This window comes from Papio anubis, chromosome 3, assembly GCF_008728515.1.
Source record: "Papio anubis isolate 15944 chromosome 3, Panubis1.0, whole genome shotgun sequence".
NCBI lineage: Eukaryota > Metazoa > Chordata > Mammalia > Primates > Cercopithecidae > Papio > Papio anubis.
The window spans coordinates 2528360-2548951 of NC_044978.1; the positions used below are offsets into that span (position 1 = coordinate 2528360).

At 37.9% G+C, this 20592-nt stretch overlaps 1 long non-coding RNA gene across 1 annotated transcript in view; it reads right to left on the bottom strand.

Annotated features, from left to right (window-relative positions):
• Window positions 1-347: 347 nt before the first annotated feature.
• LOC103884852 overlaps window positions 348-20592 on the bottom strand; it is a 55183-nt gene continuing 34938 nt past the window's right edge. Inside the window, exon 4 of the long non-coding RNA XR_647660.4 lies at window positions 348-2850. This is a non-coding gene — a long non-coding RNA (uncharacterized LOC103884852). The remainder of the gene's footprint in view (window positions 2851-20592) is intronic.

Consider the following 20592-nt stretch of genomic DNA (forward strand, 5'->3'; position numbering starts at 1 on the left):
TATTTGGTCTATTTTCATTGCCTTTTCTGCATATCATCTTTTAAAATTGCATGGCAAAAATGTGTGCCATGCACTGCTTATTTGGTAGATATTAAATGTTTCTGCTATCTGAAAGCCTACATCTATATAGCACAGTGGATTTCAAGCATATAGTATAGTTCTCTTCTGGAGCCAAATAAATCTCTAGGGAAAAATGCGGAATGAATACAGTCAGATCTGACGATCTCATTTTGTTGAAAAAGCACGTAACACAAAATGTACTATCTTAACTATTTTTAAGTATATAGCTTTGTATAGTTCGAAGTCATATTGCACTATGTGTCTGTGACAATGGCAGATTCTCCAGGAACCTTTTCATCTAGTAAATCTGATGCTCTGCACCTATTAAACAACAATTTATCTTTTCCTCCTCCCCTAGCCCCTGGTAACCAGCCTTCTACTTTCTGTTTCTATGAATTTGACTATTTTAGATAGTTTACATAAGTGAAATTTACTGTATTTGTCAATTTGTGACTGGCTTATTTCACTTAGCATAATGTTCTCAAGGTACACTCATGTTGTAGCATGGGACAGGATTTTCTATGATATTAAGGCTGAGTAATGTTCCCTTGTAAGTACATATATGTTGTTGCTCCATTCATCTATCAATCAACATTTGCGTTGCTTCCACTTCTTGCCTATTGTGAATATTGCTGCTATTAACATAGGTGTGTGTGTACTGGCTCTCTCATGCAAAGAACAGAACTCATGGGATAAGAGCTTCAAATGTTAAGTCATCTGAATTAAATCTATGGCATTATCTTCTTAGTTTTTCTAATACACAACAGAGTAAAATATGTGGGATTAAATATCCCACCCTACAACTTGTAATGGAGAATAACATGCACTTTTTAGATTAAAATTTATAAATTAAAATATCTTCTATGTAGACTTTATTTTCTTGCTGCAGGGCCATTCTTGCACCTAGAAATGAAAATGCACATAACTGGGGCGTGGGTGAAGGGTGGCTCCAGCACCTCCCTTCTCCACAGAGGCCAAAAGCTAACTGCACTTTCTATACTCACTCCACTCCAAGATCTGCTTGTTCTAGGTGGCTTCGCCACAGAGACTGTTACTTAATCATGGTGCTTTTCTGATTGCAGAAGAGTCAATAATGACTTTAGGAGCTAATTCTCTGCTATGGCTCCTAAAGTCATCCATAAAAACTCTTTTCCAATTATGCATGTAACCAGTGACTGAACTTAAGGAGTTCCAGTAAAATGACCAAGTATCTAGGAAGTGCTGGCCTAAAGGTCATTCAGAGACTCTCCCAGCCGCTGGGGCACCGTCACGATGCATGTTCCTGCTTGGATTGCTCCGCTGGCCACGTCGCGTTGCAATGGTCTGGCTTCTTGTCGGTTTCCCCTTTTAGACCACAAGATCTTGGGAACAGATTCTGTGCTTAGTTCATGTAGACATCCCACATGTAATGTTACCGCTATTTAGCCATAAATTGTATTGATAACAATAAGGTACAAAATTTGAACTGAATTTCTAAACCACTGAGGTTTTTCAAGGGTAATGACCTCCAGTATCTTGTTGTTTGATTATTTATTGATAGCAAACCACTTACAAGGAGGCTCTGATACACAAAATACTCAGGAAAATAGCAACAGATCCCATTGTAAATGCATTTGACTTTAGAAGACCAAGGAAGCAAATTCTAGTTATTGATCAAGAGAAAATTGTACAGCATTAGTAAAAACAAATGGTCCTTGGGGCCTTCCAATATTATTTTGGCCTTCGTAAGTAACATGCCTGCCTAACTGTAACAAATCATGTAGCTTACAAAGCAACTTAGATACTACAGAAGAGTGATATTAACAGGAAGCATTTCTTTTAATGTCTCATGATTAATATTCTGCATATTGAACTATAAATCATATAAATTAACCTATTAATTGAGAATTTTCATTGCTATGTGCGGTTAATAGAAAGAAAATAAAAGTTATTTCCTTGACCCGGCCTTTAGTAATAATCTGGAACTATTAGAATCTCATTTACTCTCCCAGGGCAGTATCCTTGGGAGCCACATTTTCTGACAGAAGAAAATCCTGTCTTGACTGGGAGAGCTACAACTACTGTATCATAAATCAAGAAGCTCTAATGGGCTGGGGGAAGGGAAGCTGCTATAAGGAAACAAAATTAAACTGCTCTTTGAAGGTAGCTTGTGAAGGTAACTAAATCCGTTTATCCCTTCCATGAACTTCACTCATGTGTGTTTGCTGAGGCTGGATCAGAAAACCAATTACAGATGTAGCTTGTGCAGTTTACTTGCTATCACGGAGGAGCAGCCAGTGTCCTAGGAACACTGCTGTTATCTCATTAATTGAAGAAACAGAACTCTAACGGGAAGGGTGTTTACTTTTAAAGTAATTAAAAGTAATGCCTCAAAAGATGTGGACTTGATATCCACCTGCCTGCCCTTCAGAAACACTGAATGACCCCAAATTTCCATTTAGGGCTCAGGTGTATAAATTCTCACTGGGAACCTCTGAAGGGATTGAGTTAAGCAGGCGATTTGCTCTTCTAAGATATATAATTAAAGGAAACATTGTCTTAAAACAAATGTTTACATCCTTAGACACTGGAGCTTCAACAGCTAAGGAAAGTACAAGCAGTCTAGCAATTGTTTTCTGAAGGTAGAAATGAAGATTCATGAGCATTTCAGGAACAAACAGGATGAGGGGAAGGGAACTCTTCCTTATTTCCAGTTGGCTGGGAAATGCTTTCTGCCAGGTGCAATTTCAAGAGCTCTTAGGGTGACGAGAGTGTTTGAATTGGTGGCTGTAGTGCACGGCATCTTTTATTCTAGAAACATAGAGAGATACTAAAATGTTAGATTATCGGTACAGAGGTCCTTAGAAAACAAAAATTCAAAAACACTCCACCAAATTTTCTTAAAGAATAAACTGTTCCCTGAGGTATCGCAGCAATCATTTGCCTGAATGGTCTGAAATAGTGAAGGTGTTTCCCAAAGTACTTGAACTGTAAGTGAAAAGAAAATAGGATTACTTATACATCAAAGCACCTTCAGTGCAAATTACCAAAAGTCAACTGTTCAGTAAATTACCAACAGCCAAAATATAGTATTTAATGACAGCTCCCTTAACGTTCTTTCCAGTGTCTGCATTAGAATCCACCATCTCCAAATGAAGGTCCTTCGGGGTCAATTGACTTTAAAAATCTCTTAAGGACGCTTTCAATGTAAAAGTCTACCTTAATTTTCTCAAATCATTTGTAATGAGTTACTTACAAAAACAAAGAACTAATGTATTTAACCTGTTCCTATATCATATTATATATACAAGAATACCAAAGCACAGTAAAATACTGAGAGCTTGTTAATGGACAGTTTGGAATGGGTGTTCACTCTCCATTTAACTCTAACAGCGAATACCTGTAACATCTTTTTCAAATACTTTAGCAAATTTAAAGTATCATGCTCATGTATTCAAAGTACATAGTACATAAATTCCAAGATTTTAAACACAAATTTGTGATAATCAAAAAGGGTGCACAGCATTCCTATAGGGTTGGTAAAGGAGTATTTTCAAGAATATATCCTATCAGTAGCCCCCTCGGCAGCATGACTCCACCTAGCTTGCAAGATTATGTTTTAGAATGTCTTGACTTCACTGAGTGGGAATAAGAGCTGCTTGAATAATTCTTTACAATAAAATAGCTTTAGTCAACCCTTGGGCATGATTCTTAATTTTGCTTAAGTATTTGAAAAAGATGTTAGATGTTCCCTGTTGGAGTTACACACAGAGCGAATACTCACCCCTAGTTGTTCATTTGCAGGTTCTCGGCATTGCATTGCTCATAACCTTGGCGTTATATAAAAAGTAAGTAGGGTAGGGAGTGATGTAGATTTGCCTTATTTTCTATGATTTAATCTTACTTTCTTTGCTCTCTTGCTTTATCTCAGAAAAATTTCATGGAAAATGAATCTTGGAATCTTTTTCAATTAAGCCTGGTTTTAGGCCCACTTAGTAGAAAATATCCCAACAAATTATGTACTGCACGCTTTTTGTAATTAATATCTCAAGTTACATAAGAAAAAATAGTTGAGAGGGAAATCAAGTGTTTAAATGTGGGAGACAGGGATCCAGTGGAGTTTCTGGAATGAGACCTCACCCATTGATTATTCCTCTACTGTGAATATACTGGGCTGTTTCCAGTTCCTCTTCTACATACAAACCCTCCTGGGATTGGGATACACAGTAGTACATGAAATCCTTCCATTCTGCACAGCGTTTCCATGAAGACAGCCTTACCTCATTTCACAGATGTGAAAACCTAAGCCCCTACTGAGTACTGAAATTTACACCTTTATCTTCTGGCTCTAAAGATTGGATTTTTACCACCATACTTGCCTTAATGCCTTCATTGGAATTAGTTAAGGAAATGGGAACTTTAATGAAGAGATTGGCATGATGGATTTGGACTTTTCGTTATCCTTATCTGCCAAAGCAGAAACAGCCTTCGTCAACTTAATTCAGCTAAAATTCATAGGGCATTTTCCGTGCTCAGGGCAGTGTGCTCAGGGCTGAAAGCTACGGACAGATGAGAAGATTCAATCCCTGCCCTCAAGTAATTTATGTCTAGTATGTGGGAAAAGCACGATTAGATTTGAGCAATCTTGACGATACTATATGTGTAAGGCAAGCACTGTATCTTGTCCTAGATATGTTTCTCAGTAGAGAAACATGAAGTGCTGTGGGGCCAAGTGCAAGAAAAACTTCATGTTCCTGTGATGGAGGTAGCAAGGAAGGAGATTGATGGGTCTATGGTGCCTGAGAGAGATGAGAGCGAGAACGGAAAAGGTGGAAGGGAGACAAAACTAGACCTTCTTTGCTTCCACAATGTTGCTTACAAAAATAGAACTCTTCTTTCATTGTATCCATTTCCTTTGTAAAGAGCTTTTGTAGAGTGAAGTCTTCTCTGCCCAAAGTCAAAGTTAACAATGATGACAAACAACGGAAAGAATGGGGAAAGCATGGGACGGTTGAACCCGTACTGTCACCAGCCAGAGCTGAAGAAACTGGCATCATGATGTTTATCATATACAGGGAGGTGAGAAGCCGAGACACGGCGTTCCCTCTCTCCCTGCCCTCTTGCTCTGTGTGCTTCTGAAATCTCCCTGGCAAATCTTCCTTCTCCCCTGTCCCTGCCAGCAACACTGGTGAACCTGAAGTTCAACATATTTTAGAACTGACTGTTTGGATGAAGGATGGAGTGCATGGTAATAAAAGTAAGTATTGTTCTTGGACTCCCTGGCCCTTATGAGGTGTGTTGAAAGGATCCCCTAAGGCACCAGGAGAAATAAGACAGGACAAGAAAATAACCCAAGGGAAAAAGTGAGAGATATTGGTTTGGAAAGGCACACATACCTCAGGGAGAAAGAGTGCAGAATGGACTCTGGTTCACAAAGGAAAAAAGAAAAAATTTGGCAGCCTAGGAACAGTAGGAGAAGTTTCCACTTGTGAGTAAGAAGAAAGAATATCGTACTAGTTTGTCATGCTTTTTAAGATACATAGAAAATGACCATGAGCTTCTCAATCAGTCCTTGAATTGCTTATTTCTAACATTTGCTTATATATTAATTTTGTCATTTGAAGATTAGTTTATCTTGACAAGGTTAACTGCTTTCTCTTCCTCCTTGTGCTTTGAAAATTTGGCTATCATATTATCCCATGAAATCACGTATGTAGCATCACTGGGTGTTTGCAATGTTGCATGCAGTTTGGAGACAGTTCTATTATAAGCAGAGAACATAGGAGAGTGCACAAAACTGATTCTCCTCCAGAATGAATCTCCATGCTTTAACTGCTGTAACTTTGTAAAAGAATAGAATAAGGGACATACAAAGAGAAAGGGCAAGGAAGTTGTGGTTGTGAAGACAAAATAAGTGAGCTACTTGAAAATATCAAGAGAGTGTAACTAAATTATTTCCGTTCAATCTGGAGTTTACTAGTAATTATACTTGCTAAGTAAAGTAACATTTTGAGTATTCACTAAATGACAAACATTTTCCACTGGTGATTAGGAAGTTTTCTCAAAACCTATATAAACTGAATAATATTATTCTCATGTGATTGATGAAGACATGAATCTCTGAGAGATTACAGAACTAATAATTAGAAGAGCTAAGATTTGAATTCAGGTTGGGCATGGTGCCTCATGCCTGTAATCCCAGTACTTTGGGAGATCGAGGTGGGTGGATCACCTGAAGTCAGGAGTTCGAGACCAGCCTGACCGAGACGGTAAAACCTTGTCTCTGCTAAAAGTACAAAAATTAGTTAGGCATGGTGGCAGGTGCCTGTAATCCCAACTACTCAGGAGGCTGAGGCAGGAGACTCACTTGAACCCGGGAGATAGAGGTTACGGTGAGCAGAGATTGCACCATTGCACTCATGCCTGGGTGACAGAGAAATAATTCACCAAATTAAAAAAAAAAAAAAAAAAAAAGGTGAATCCAGTCCAGCGTTGTGTGATGCATACGTCTCCGCACTTCTCTATTCCTGAGCATCACTAACTCAAAGGCCTGGAGGCCCAGGGGGCACAGATGAAGGGAATTTCTGACGTGGATCCTCCAGTTGGCAGGAAGGGGCTTTCAAAGGACTTTATCTATCTAATAGTAGTACCAAAAAATTTTTTTCGTAATATTAAATTTACCCAAAAAGGGCAGTGGGGAACCAATTTTTCCTGAAAATCACCTGCTTGTAACTGCATCATAATATACTACTTCGTTAGTTTAATTGCTCTGATATAAACATGCCCTTAAAATAATTTTCACACGGGTTTAAAATTTGTCCTTCAAATAAGAGTTTGTCTTTATCTCCTCTGATAATAAAAAATGAATGCTTTTATCCTTAGCAGAAAAGCAGCTTTTCAAGCAGGCATACACCTGAGTGGTGTTCAGATTCTGCCCCCACTCATATGTTTGCTAATATGTCCTAAAGAAACAGCAGCTGTGACGGGGTTTGGCAGGATGCCGTGAGGACATAAGACACCGAGTGCCTGAAGTTTAACATTTCTGCATGGAACCTTTACTACAGCCGGCACAAAGAACTAGAAGCCAGCTAAGACCCATCCGTTTGAAACCTATGTGTGCTGACATCAGCATTGTGCTGGGACACTGTAGATTTCAAACAGAGCACAGATAATTTTCACTACATTAGAAATACACAAGTGTTAGTTCAAAACTGGGGAAAAAGATATGGATGGGGAGATAAACGTATGATAAGAACAGTAGACAGATTTTTTGTGAGCTGAATTAGCTCTGAAAGAGCAGTTTTTGTTTTTTGTACAAAACATGGTTTGCCCCTTAAAGTAAGATTAACACTTTATTTACACATTTGGCAAGATCACTGAATTTCCATAAAATATCAAATTTGATGAATGCCGGACTAGTCAGAATGTGCATGTGAATCAAATATGCCCTTTTGTTCTCATCTTCTTATCTGATTTGTTACTACATCTAGAGTCAAATACATTTTCAGTTGACTGAAGCAAGATCATATAGAGATTTGACAAGAAAGGAACATTCCACACAATTTACTATCTTAATTACACCAAAAAAGAGAAGACAATAAGATTTGTCTGCTGACAACAAAGTCCCACAATGAAAAGGGAAAACAGATTGAGGAGAATATGTTTATGTAGTTAAAAATCATTATCGTTATCATTAAAACCAGATTTCCCCACTGGCTGTTGTTCAGGGTGGGCAGATTTGTTTTAAATAATAAAGGATCTTCACAAGCACCTCAAACTTAACATTTCAGGCAAAGCTTTCATTTATTTTTTCATAGTGCACTGAAGCTGCCTCCTAAGCCATCCTGCTACCCCTCTTCTCACCTCCAAAGTATCCTCTATACTGCTTCTAGAGTGTTCTTCCTAAAACGAAAAGCCCAGCATGGCACTGCTCTGCTCAACTGGGGAAGTTACCAAAGTCGCTTGAACTCGTTAATATAACACACAAGTGCCTTCATAGCTGCTCTGCCTCAGACCCGCCAGTTCTTACTGTATGTACCTCTTCTCTCCTGGCCCCTCCCATCTCTCTGGTCATCTCATATTATTCCAAAATGTAAACATACTATGCTCTATACACTTTCCTCTACATACATTTCCTTTTCTGTCAAGACATCCCATCCTCGTGTTTCTACACCACCCCGACCTGGAGAAGCTTTGTCACCCTGGGGAGGTCCTCCTCATCCCTCAAGACACAATTCAAATTACCCCTTTTCGCTAAAGCCTTCCCTGGCCACTAGCATTCCTTCCTCTTGGGTTCCCATAGAACTTTTACTAAAATAATGATCCTGTTAGATGTCTTCCTGTTTCTCCCTACTAATATATGAAGACTATCATATAGCTTATTTATGATTTATCTAGTGGTCTGCTAAAGCTGGCTGATACAAGCTTGTGAGAGATGATCACTAAATATTCAAGAATTTTGCAAGCTGGTGGTTACATTGTGGTTATTTGAAATCAACTGCAGTAGGAGTATTTATACCACAAAATTTGCAAACACCACATATAAGAACATTTTTTTTTCATCAAAGAGGTGGCTTATGAGCATAGCTGGTTTTATCCCCACAGTCTAGCAGAGTCCCTAAGTATTCAAAGGGATGGCTTGAGTAATTAATGTGATTTCAGTTAACTGAGAATTATTTGAGTATAAATGAAACAAAGTTAACTATAAAAATAATGGTGGAACTTCATATTTTGTTTTAATTTGAATTATAATCAGTTTATAATAAACAAGTGTGGATTTCAAGTTTATAAGTACCGGAGATTTTATTCCAAGATGGCACGTCAGCAGGGCCAGGCGATGAATGGCTCAAGTGCAGGAATGTTTTCTTATTTAGCCTCGTGTCATTGACATTACACAGTATCTGGCTTCTAGCTGATCCTCATTACATTGTTAGTAAGCACATTATCACATGAAGAACCATGGAGTATCATTCTGTATCCAAAGCGTTGGCTATTTTAATCCACTTGTACAGAATCACTGCTGGAAGTGGGCAGCACCCACATGGTACAATTTTTGTTCAGAAACAAAAAATTAAGCTAGTTTAAAGCAAATAAGCAATTTTCTGGAAGCAAAATTTCAAAAAACAATTTGTTTCTCTAAAGTTGTGAGTTTTTTTGTTGGTTTTGGTTTTGGTTTTTTCAAAGTCTCGCTCTGTCACCCGGATGGGAGCACAGTGGTGGGATCTCAGCTCACTGCAACCTCCACCTCCCAAGTTCAAGCCATTCTTCTGGCTCAGTCTCCTGAGTAGATGAGACTACAGGCGCATGCCACTACGCCCGGGTAATTTTTTGTGTTTTTAGTAGAGACGGGGTTTCACCATGTTGGCCAGGCTGGTCTCGAACTCCTGACCTTGTAATCCATCTGCCTCAGCCTCCCAAAGTGCTGGGATTACAGGCCTGAGACACCGCATCCGGCCCAAAGTTGTTGAGTTTTAAGAATAACTATATATTGAGCTATCTATTTGCTTATTTTTATAGTAAACATATATGTATTTTATATATAGTAACTATTATATATAACATATTTGTATATAGTAACTATCATATACAACATATATATGTATATATAGTAACTATTATATACAATATATATTTATATGTAACAACTCTAATTATATACAACCATATTTATATAATCTTCTCATAGTAATTTATAATGTGTGTAATCTTACATATTATATGATTACATATTACATATGATTTCCAGATATAAAAGCATTAGTAATTACCATATTATAAGTAATGATAGTTGCTCATAGTTCATTAGAAAAATTTATATACATATATGATAACTGAAACTTTTTAACTTACATTTATGTTTATATTTTTATCCATTTCAAAAGTCCTTTGTTGTGAATTTTCCCATCGGCATCACCAGAATAGCTGTATGAACACCTTTGGCCCCACCGCAGACGGGGAAACACACAGAGCCATATGCACACCAGCCCAGGGCTAAGACTACCGTTTTAGGTAAACTTTTTCAGCAAACTTGTTTTACAGATAGGGAATGCCAAGAAAGACTGATTCTGTTTGTTCATCTTCATACAGCTGGCTAAGGGCATAGTAAGGATTTTAATTTGGGTCATTGATTTGGGGGTTGGCATTTTTTACAGTACATAAATTTGGGCTCTGTACACATGTGTTGGCTAGAGAGAATCTAAGCAGACTATTCAGAAATCATTAAAGACTAAAGAACTAAAGAAGGCCAGATGTAATGGCTCACGCCTATAATCCCAGAACTTTGGGAGGCCAAGGTGGGAGGATTGATTGAGGGCAGGATTTCAACACCAGCCTGGGCAACACAACAAGACCAGATCTCTATTTTTTCTTTTTTTTCACAATTTAACCACTTGTGGTGGTGCGTGCCTGCTCTTAGCTACTTAGCAGGCTAAGGAGGGAGGATCAGCCTGGGTGACAGAGCAAGACTCCATCTCTTAAAAAAAAAAGACAGAAAAGAAAAGAAAAAGAAACATTTTAAACTTGGGGAATCTAACTAGCCATTCAGTCATGAACTGGATGCCAGGGAAGGGCTATCATTGCTTGAATGAAAATCCAGTTACAGACTGAAATCCATAGCGCTTATACTTGGGTGTCCAAATACGGACTTTCTCACATTTGAAGGAGCCGTTCCTATCTGGTTGTCTTTTTTGTGTACTTTATACGTATTTCATTACTGTTATGTCCTTAATACAGCTACTTTGTTTTATTAATTTTGAACTTCCTACTATAAACAGAGCAAGATCACATTTTGTATTATTCTATTTATAATTTTACATTTTATGATTTTGCAGTGTAGAGGAAGCTTACTAATAAACAAGTTTGCCAAATTATCACTGATCCATAGTGAGGATTTGAAAAACGGGTTTCAACATATAAGTGATTTTCTCATACTTGAAGTTGCTTCCTTGTGGCTGTTCCATTTCCTGTATCTCTAGCAGAGAAAATTTTGGGAGCCCATTTCACCTAGATTTATCTAATACTTGAAAACTCATAGAAGAATGTCTTTTTCACCTATCGTGTTTCAGGCAAAAAATGTACCCAAATATTTGCTCTTGATTTGTCAGAAAGATTAAGCTATTTTTTATAATTTGGGCTAAATATGTCTCACAGCTCAAATGTAAATTTCTGGCCAAAGAATATGGATCACTCAACGAACACCCATTAGTTTATGCTCAAGGAGAAGCAGTGCAAACCCTCAAAATCCCTTGTCTGAAGTAAACTTTTAGTCACTTTTTTTTCAGTGAGGTTATTTTCATAACTTGAGAGGTGAACTTGTATAACAAAGAGAAGTATCTTTAAGTTCTTATTGAGGGGAGAGACTACATCGTCTTTATCTTGTCAGCACTTAACATAATGCCATGGACGAATACATTGTTCAATAAATGCTTATCAAACTGAATTAGACTTTTAAAAAACAAGTAACCCAAAACCAAAATATCTCAGTGCTCCTAAAAGATTCATATTTCTTTTCCAAATGTCTTTTAACTTATACCTCACATGGTTATATTTTTAACGAATATTCTATATTATTATTTATGTTCAGAAGAGAATATTTACCTATTAGTGTTTTAGGCTATATAAAGTGAAAAATAGATTTGGGAAAATAAAGGTGGATTTTGTTTTGTTTTTTAACCACAGGAACAATTTCAGAATCTTTTCCCAGTTACCTAATGTTAATTGATCCCTGAAAATATTTTAGAACTCAAAGCAATTTTCATCAACTAAAATCTCCAGGAAAATATATTAGGCACAATTAGTCATTAATTTGAAGTGCTAAATTGCAACCGACTGCTGTAACAAGGCACACAAGTACTGTTGTCCAATACTCAACAGGAGGGAAAGTGTGGTGAGATTCTGGCTTCATTTACCTCTCCGTTTCCCCATTGCTCTCCTGAGACTCTTGTGAAGCAATCAAGAGTGAGAATAAAGAGGCATCATGAAAAACATACTTATTTTAATAGTTGTGAATTGTTTCTATGACTCAGTGATAATTAAATAAAAATTAATGACTGAAAAAGTAAAAGGTATGAAAAAATTGACCAATAACACAAAAATTGTCTTCAGTTTATTAAACAAAATCTTATTGGATACATGAAACCATTAACACATTCAGTTCCCAGAAAAGACTAAGAAAACTTTTATATGATTTTGTGAAATTTATCATCTTTTATTAATGATGTAATTCAATTCTGCAATCAACATATTCAGTGATAATAAACATTTTAGAACTTGACTCTGGAAATGTTCATAATAAAACACTTTGAAAACTCAATTATCCAAATACAATACACACTTTGCATTATATTTATCTCCTAATTTTTTTCTATTGTTCCATTAGATTCAGTGCCATATTTGGTATTACTTTGAGGTGTGTTTTCAAGATACAAAATACTCAGATACAGGTTTATGCTGATTTACAGACACTAATGAATATTTAATTCCCAGATATTTAGATGCATTATAATATCTTGTAATTTACATCACAATAAGACAACAAAATGCAGTTAAATTGAATATAAGAATCAACTTCCTATCTCTATCCCAGGCAGATGATAACATTTTTTAAATCACTTATAAAGATGAGAGTTTTAAATATAAACTAATGAAACAGAATTTTCTCATAGGAGTATTATAAACACCTAAGCAACAATTCATTTCACTACCTAAGTAGGAAATGTCTGCATGTCAACTAAAATAATTGTATGTGAAACTACTTACGTGCAAACATACGGATGGATGCATATGGATGGATGGGTAGATAGATAGATGATGGTCTTGTTCATCAGCTTTACAGAATCAGAGGTAGAAATTTAGAAATACATTATTGTTCTTGTTTCCAGAAAATTATGTTTGTTTTGTATTTGTATTTATATTAAGCTTCCATGATGATAATACTGGTAAATTGTGTGTGATGATACTTCAGAAAAATGATAATACCATGTTCAATATTGATTATGCACCAAACCGTGGTCAGGCACTGACTCTGGCATACAGTCCTCAGGTGGACAGACAATAAACACGGTAGTTGATCTCTATAACCGGTGCTGTAGCAGTGCGGGGAGGAAGGAGGGTGGAGGCAGACTCATGGAGTCCTCACTAAGAAGTCGAGATTTTTACACCAATATAAAGGCTCTAGTCGTGCAGACGTGAATATATTGCCAAGGACTGTAACAGGCAGAGAGCACCAAGACAGTATCCAGACCCTAAGGTGTGTACCCAGCGTGATAAGGGAGTGGCTGTGGTCTGATCAGGAGTGAGGGGATGAGTAGCAGGACGCTAGGGCCGGGCACAGGAGAGGCAGAATGGGATCAGACCATGATGCCCTTTCCCTGGGGACCTGAAGCCCCTGGAGGGCTTTGGGCAGCGAAGTGATGAGACCTGGCCAGCGTAACAGGGGACACTCTGGATGTTGGTGATGGGAATAGACCATAGAGAGGCAAGCATGGGTAGAAACAGGGGTATATTAAAATCCTGGGTGTGTTTTGAAGACAGAGCTAGCAGGTTTGCTAATGGATTGAATATATGAGACAATTAGAAGACTCAAGGAAGACTGCAATTTTGAATTACAGCAACTAGAAGGAAGGAATTGCTATCAACTGAGACAGGGAAGACCGAAGGGATCAGTTTATTTTTTTCTTATTTTGGAGGATTAGGGTAACATTGGAGCTCATTTTCGGACCTGTTGAATTTGAGATATGTATTGGTGGCAAGGACAAGAACGCAATTAAATAAATGGCTTTGGAGTCTTATGAGAGGACAAGGTTGGAGTTACCAGTTTGAGAGAAATCAGTATGTAGACGATTTTAAAGCCATGTGACTGAATACAATCTTCACAGAGGAAAACACAGGAAATAAATTCAAGGACCAGACTAGAGACACTCAAAACATATAAAGTCTGAGAAACACAGAGGAACCAGCAAAGGAGACCGAGGAAGAGTGGCCAGCAAGGCAGGAGGAAAGCCAGAGGAGGCTGGGGCCCTAGACGCTGAGTGGGGAAGGGAAGGTCTGCCCACCTACGTCACGGAGACTGCAAACGACATAGATGGCACGCAGACTGCAGAGTAACCACAGGAGGCAGCAGTGGCACCGCCATTTGTGAACGTCACAGTTTTTGTGGCATAGTCGGGGTATAAGACTGATTGGACTGGGTTAAAGAGAAAAGGAAGCAGAGGAAGTGGAAAGTGGATGGACAGCTTTCAAGGATTTTTGCTGTGCAGAGGGATAGAGAATTGGAACCAAGAGAAGAAAGTGGGGTCCATAGAGGGTTTGTTTCCACATGGGAGAAATGACAGCACGTTTGCATGCTGAGGGGAATGGCCTGGGAGAGAGCTGGGAAAGGCGGCGGGAAGGGCTGCAGGGAGCAGTGCTTTTGCCATATTTTGGTGTTCCTGTGGAGTGGGTGGCTGTAAACAGCCGCATGAGTAGTTCAGAAACAGGGGACACGCACAGTATAGGAAAGCAGGTGCCGGGGACACACGCGTGTGCTGTGTGGTGGAAGGAGCTTGTGGAAGGCTTCTCCCAGTGGCTTCTGTTTTATCAGTGGCATAGGTCATCAGGTGGACGTCGGATGGGGAAGGGTACAGAAGATCTGACGAGCAAATGGAGGGCGTGAAACAGCTATCTCGTGAGTGTGAGAAGGAATGTATCAGGAAAATGTGGTACGATTTCTGAGCATCATTAACCTGCTTGAGATTAGCCTTTACGACTTTAACGAGAGCATATTCACATGGCAGCCTCCTGCTACTGTAGTCCGTGGTGTGTTTAATTTATAGGTCAGGTGCCCCGCCCTAGGGAGGAAGCCAACAGCTAATCTGGCCATATGGGTTCCTCAGGCCTCATGCTGGTAAAGAGATTGCCTTTTCCTACGGATGGTATCACCAAGACTGAGGGAAATTCCAGTGTTTTGTGGGATGTGGGGAGATTCTCATTATTCCAGTGACTTGAGCACTGACTCTCTCTCCTGTATTGAAGGCTACAGGTACGGAGAATACAGGAGTGGACAAGTAGTGTGAGAGGGTTTACAACCAACATACCTTTAGAAACACTGAAGTCTGTATCCAGAGGATGGACTGTGGCCCCAGAAGGAAAGTGTAAGGAAATGAAGGACCCAAAAGAAGAAATGGTAAACGAAGACGCTGGTAAACTTGCACCATAAAAACTCCCAACCTTCATATAAAATAGTTACAGAAAGGTTTAATCTATGATGGGGAACAAAAACAGAACTAAAATTGTGCACAACAATGGAATATTAATTGAGAGGAGGCTGATCAGTGTTAACTGTTCTAAGTTCTTAGTACTGTTTGGGAGGGGTTAAGATGCCAACTTTAGATTTATTTAGTTAACTATGTAGGATAATTTTCAAGTAAAACCACAGAAATAAAGATGAGTATTATTTGCAAACCAGTAGACAAAAGAAAATAAAAGGATAAAAAAAAAACTAAAAACAAATGAGTAATTTGAGAATCTACCTCCACCTTCTAAATAGGTTACAGCACAGAAAAAGTGAAACAAGTGGAAGATGAAAAGAAAGCTTGTGTTAAACAAATTCAGATAGAGCGATGATCACACAAATTGAGAGTGGACTAAGCAAAATGAAAAATCTACGGTTTTTTTAGATAGAATTACATAAGACCACTATACACTATTGTCAAGACATGGTTAAACAGCTGAAGAGAATGCTGCTCTTGCTACAAATGGATGCTTCCATAATAGACAAAACAAAACTGAGCAGCAATATTATTGTTACAATAAACAAAATGTCAGGGGGCCGGGCGCGGTGGCTCAAGCCTGGAATCCCAGCACTTTGGGAGGCCGAGACGGGTGGATCACGAGGTCAGGAGATCGAGACTATCCCGGCTAACACGGTGAAACCCCGTTTCTACTAAAAAATACAAAAAAAAATTAGCCGGGCACGGTGGTGGCACCTGTAGTCCCAGCTACTTGGGAGGCTGAGGCCGGAGAACGGCGTAAACCCGGGAGGCGGAGCTTGCAGTGAGCTGAGATCCAGCCGCTGCACCCCAGCCTGGGCGACAGAGCGAGACTCCGTCTCAAAAAATAAATAAATAAATAAATAAAATAAAAAATAAAAAAATAAACAAAATGTCACAATCTTGAAGGTGAAAAGCATTATTACATGTAGGAATATGAAGAATCTAAATGACCAGGAGGGATTTTTCACTCAAAGACCCCTAAGAAAACAAGCTCCACAGATATGCAGCAGATATTGGAAGATGGACAAAGAGAAATGGACACATTTGCCATCTTGCTGGGAACCTCTGACATACCTCTCTTAGCCATAGATAACAGACAAATATTAATAAACACATGGGAGATTTGAATCACAAAATTCCAAAATTTGGTTGAACAGAAATGTATCATACCCTGAAACTGACTACTAGAAAATGTGTGTTCTTTCAGGTGTATATTAAGAAAATGTGACCCTTTATTAAATCACAAAGTAAACTTCAATACATTTCAAAAAATGCGTAGCACAGAGACTACATTATGTGACTGCAATTAAATTGGAAATTGTCACAAAGATAAGGAAAACATTTTCATACGATTGTAAATGTCAGAACAATTCTGGTTAATTTATGGATCAAAGAATAAATCAAAATGGGAATTAAAATGTATGAAACATTGAAAGATAATTCAAAGACTATGAATTAAAACTGGTAGTCTCCATACAGGAAAGCAACAAGAAAATTATTCTTTTTCAACCCAGTCTGACAATTCATACCTTTTAATTGTAAGGCTTAGTCAACTTATACTTAATGTAAGTCTTGTTACAGCTGGATTTAAGTTCACTATATTACTCTTTGGTTTCTGTTTGTCCCACATGTTTCTTGTTTTTGTTTAGTGGTCTTTTAGCTACAATTCTTTGCATTGTTATTATATAGTTTTGGAAATTATTCTAGGGATTACCATATGCATCCTTAAATTATTATAGTTTATGCAGTTAATATTGTGCTGTAACATGTAATATATGAAGCATTGTGTCTGTATACATGCATTAATCTGGTATTTGTATTCTTGTTACCATGTATGATACATTCAAGCACACTTCATTTTATTGTGCTTTGCTTTATTGAACTTCACAGATACTGCATGCTTTACAAATTGAAGGTTTGTGGCAACCCTGCATCAAACAACTCATTTGGTTACATTTTTCCAACATTTTGTGCCCACGTCATGTCTCTGTGTCCTACTTTGATAATTCTCATAGTATTTCCAACTTCTAAATTATCATCTGTTATGGGGATCTTTGATCAGAGATCTTTGGTGTTACTATTGTAACTGTTTTGGGACACCATGAACTGCCTGCATATAAGACAGCAAATGGTCAATAAATGATGTTTGTGTGTTCTGACCGCTCTGACGACAGTGTGTTCCCCCATCTCTCTCTGTCTTCCTCTCTTCAGGCCTCCTTGTTCCCTGAGACAGAAGAATGTTGAAATCAGGCCAATTGATAACCCCACAATGGCCCCTAAGTGTTCACGTGAGAAGAAGAGTCGCATGTCTCTCACTTTAAATCAAAAGTTAGACATGATTACGCTTAGTGAAGAGGGCACGTTAAAAGCCAAACTAGGATGAAAGCCGGGCCTCTTGCACCAAGCAGTTAGTGAAGTTGTGAATGCAAAGGAAAAGTTCCTGAAGGGAAAGTTCAACTCCAGGGAACACAGAAATGATGAGAAAGAGACACAGCTTCATTACTGATATAAGTTTTAGTGGTCTGGACAGAAGATCAAACCAGGCACAGCATTCCTTTAAGCCAAAGTCTAATCCATAGCAAAGTCCTAACGGTCTTCAATTCTATGAAGGCTGAAAGAGGTGAGGAAGCTACAGAAGAAAAATATGAAGCTAGCAGAGGTCAGTTCATGAGATAAGGAAAGAAGCCATCTCCTTAACATAACAGTGCAAGGTGAAGTGGAGAAACTGCAGCAAGTTATCCAGAAGATCCAGTAATGATCATTGACAAAGGTGACCACACTAAACAGCAGATTCACGATGTAGACAGAACAGCCTCCTATTGAAAGACAACGCCATCTAGGACTTTCTTAGAGGAGAAGCGAATGCCTGGCTTCAAAGATTCAAGGAACAGGCTAACTCTCTTGGTAGGGACAAATGTAGCTGGTGACTTTAGTGGAAGCCAGTGTTCACTTACCATTCTGAAAATCACAGGGCCCTTAAGAATCACGCTACAGCTACTCTTCCTGTGCTTTACAACTGGAACAGCACAGTCTGGATGACAGCACATCTCTTTATAACCTGGTTTACTGAATATTTTCAGCCCACTGTTGAAACCTACTGCTCAGAAAAAAAAAAAAAAAAAAATCTTTCAAAATATTTCTGCTCACTGACAAAGCACCTAGTAACTTGAGTTCTTTTTTTCCAGTATATTTTATTTATCTTTTTAATGTTAGGATTAATGAATACATGTTCATGTTTGTTATATGGGTACATTGTGTAATGCTGGGGATTGGGCATCTGGTGTAACTGTCACTCCAATACTGAACATTGTATTCACCAGGTAATCTTTCAAAGCTCATCCCTCTACCCCTCTATTCCATCCCCCCTTTTGGAGTTCTGATCGTCTATTATTTCCATGGCTATGTCCATGTGTACCCATTGTTTAGCTCCCACTTATAAGTAAGAACATGCAATATTTGATTTTTTGCTTCTGAGTCAGTTCTCAGAAGGGCACCATCCTTGTTGCTGCAAAAGGCAGATTTCATTTTTTACAGCTATGTAGTATTCCATGATATCTGTCTGTTTGTCTATCTATCTATCTATCTATCTATCTATCTACCTACCTACCTACCTATCTATCTATCTACCTACCTACCTACCTATCTATCTTATTTATCTACTCAACTGTTGATGGGACACTTAGGTTGGTTCCGTGACTTTGCTATTGTGAATAGTGCTTCAATGAACAAACAAGTATAGTTGTCTTTTTATATAATTTTTTTTCATTTGGTTAGATACCCAGTGGTGGGATTGCTGGGTTGAATGGAAACTCTATTTTTAGTTCCTTGAGATATTTCCACAGTGTTTTCCACGGAGATTGAACCAATCTACATTCTCACTAAGATCGTACAAGTTTTCCCTTTGTCTGCATCTAGTTAATAGTAGTCATTCTGACTGGTGTAAAGTGATACTTTAGTGTGGTTTTAATTTGCATTTCCCTGATGATTAGTGATGTTGAGCATTTTTTCATGTGTTTGTTAGCTGCTTGTATATCTTCTTTTGAGAAATTTCTGTTTATGTCCTTTGCCCACCTTTTAATGGGATTGTTTTTTCTGGTTGAGTTGTTTGAATTCCCTATAGATTCTGGATGTTAGTCTTTTGTTGAAGACAAAATTTGCAATTATTTTCTCCTATTCTGTAGATTAGTTTACTCTGTTGATTATTTTGTTGCTGTACAGGACCTTTTTAGGTTAATTAATTCTGATCTATCATTTTTATTTTTGTTGCATTTGCTTTGGGGTCTTTGTCATAAATTTTTGCTTAGACCTGCATCTAGAGGAGTTTTTCCTAGGTTTTCTTCTAGGAATTTTATAGTTTTGAGTTTTACATTTAAGTCTTTAATTTATCTTGAGCTAATTATTGTATACGGTGAGAGACAGTGGTCCAGTTTTATTTTTCTGCATGTGGCTAGCCAATTTTCCCAGTACCATTTACTGAATAGGGTGTTTTTTTATTGTTTATTTTTTCAGCTCTGTCAAAGATCACTTAGTTGCAGGTATATGGCTTTATTTCTGGGTTTTCTATTCCATTCCATTGCTCTGTGCATCTATTTTATACCAAAATCATGCTGTTTTAGTTACTATAGGCTAGTATTATAATTTGATATCAGACAAGGTGATGCCCCTAGATTTGTTCTTTTTGTTTAGGACTGCTTTGGTTATTATGACTCTTTTTGGTTCCATATGAACTTTAGGATCTTTTTCTCAATTCTATGAAAAAAAAGACATCGGTAATTTGATACGAATTCAATTGAATTTATCTATTGCTTTGGGCCATCTGGGTACTTTAACGATCTGAGAGTTCTGATAGCGATGTACAAGGAGATTAATGTGTTTTCTTGCCTACTAATGCAATATCCATTCTGTAGCCTATAGATCAAGGAGTAATTTTGTCTTTCAAGTCTTGTTATTTAAGAAATACATTTCATAAGGCTATAACTGCCATAGATCGTGATTCCTCTGGTGGATCTTGGAAAAGTAAATTGAAAACCTTCTGGAAAGGATTCATCATTCTAAATGCCACTAAAAACATTCATGATTCATGGGGGGAGGTCAAAATATCAACATTAATAGCAGTGTGGAAGAAGCTGATTCCTAAACTCATGGATGATTTTGAAGTTCAAGACTAAAGTGGAGAAAGTATCTGCAGATGTGGTGGGAATAGCAAGAGAACTAGAATTAGAAGTCAATGTGACTGAATTGCTACAATCTCATGATAAAACCAACTTGTTTGTTATGTGCGAGCAAAGAAAGTGGTTTCCTGAGA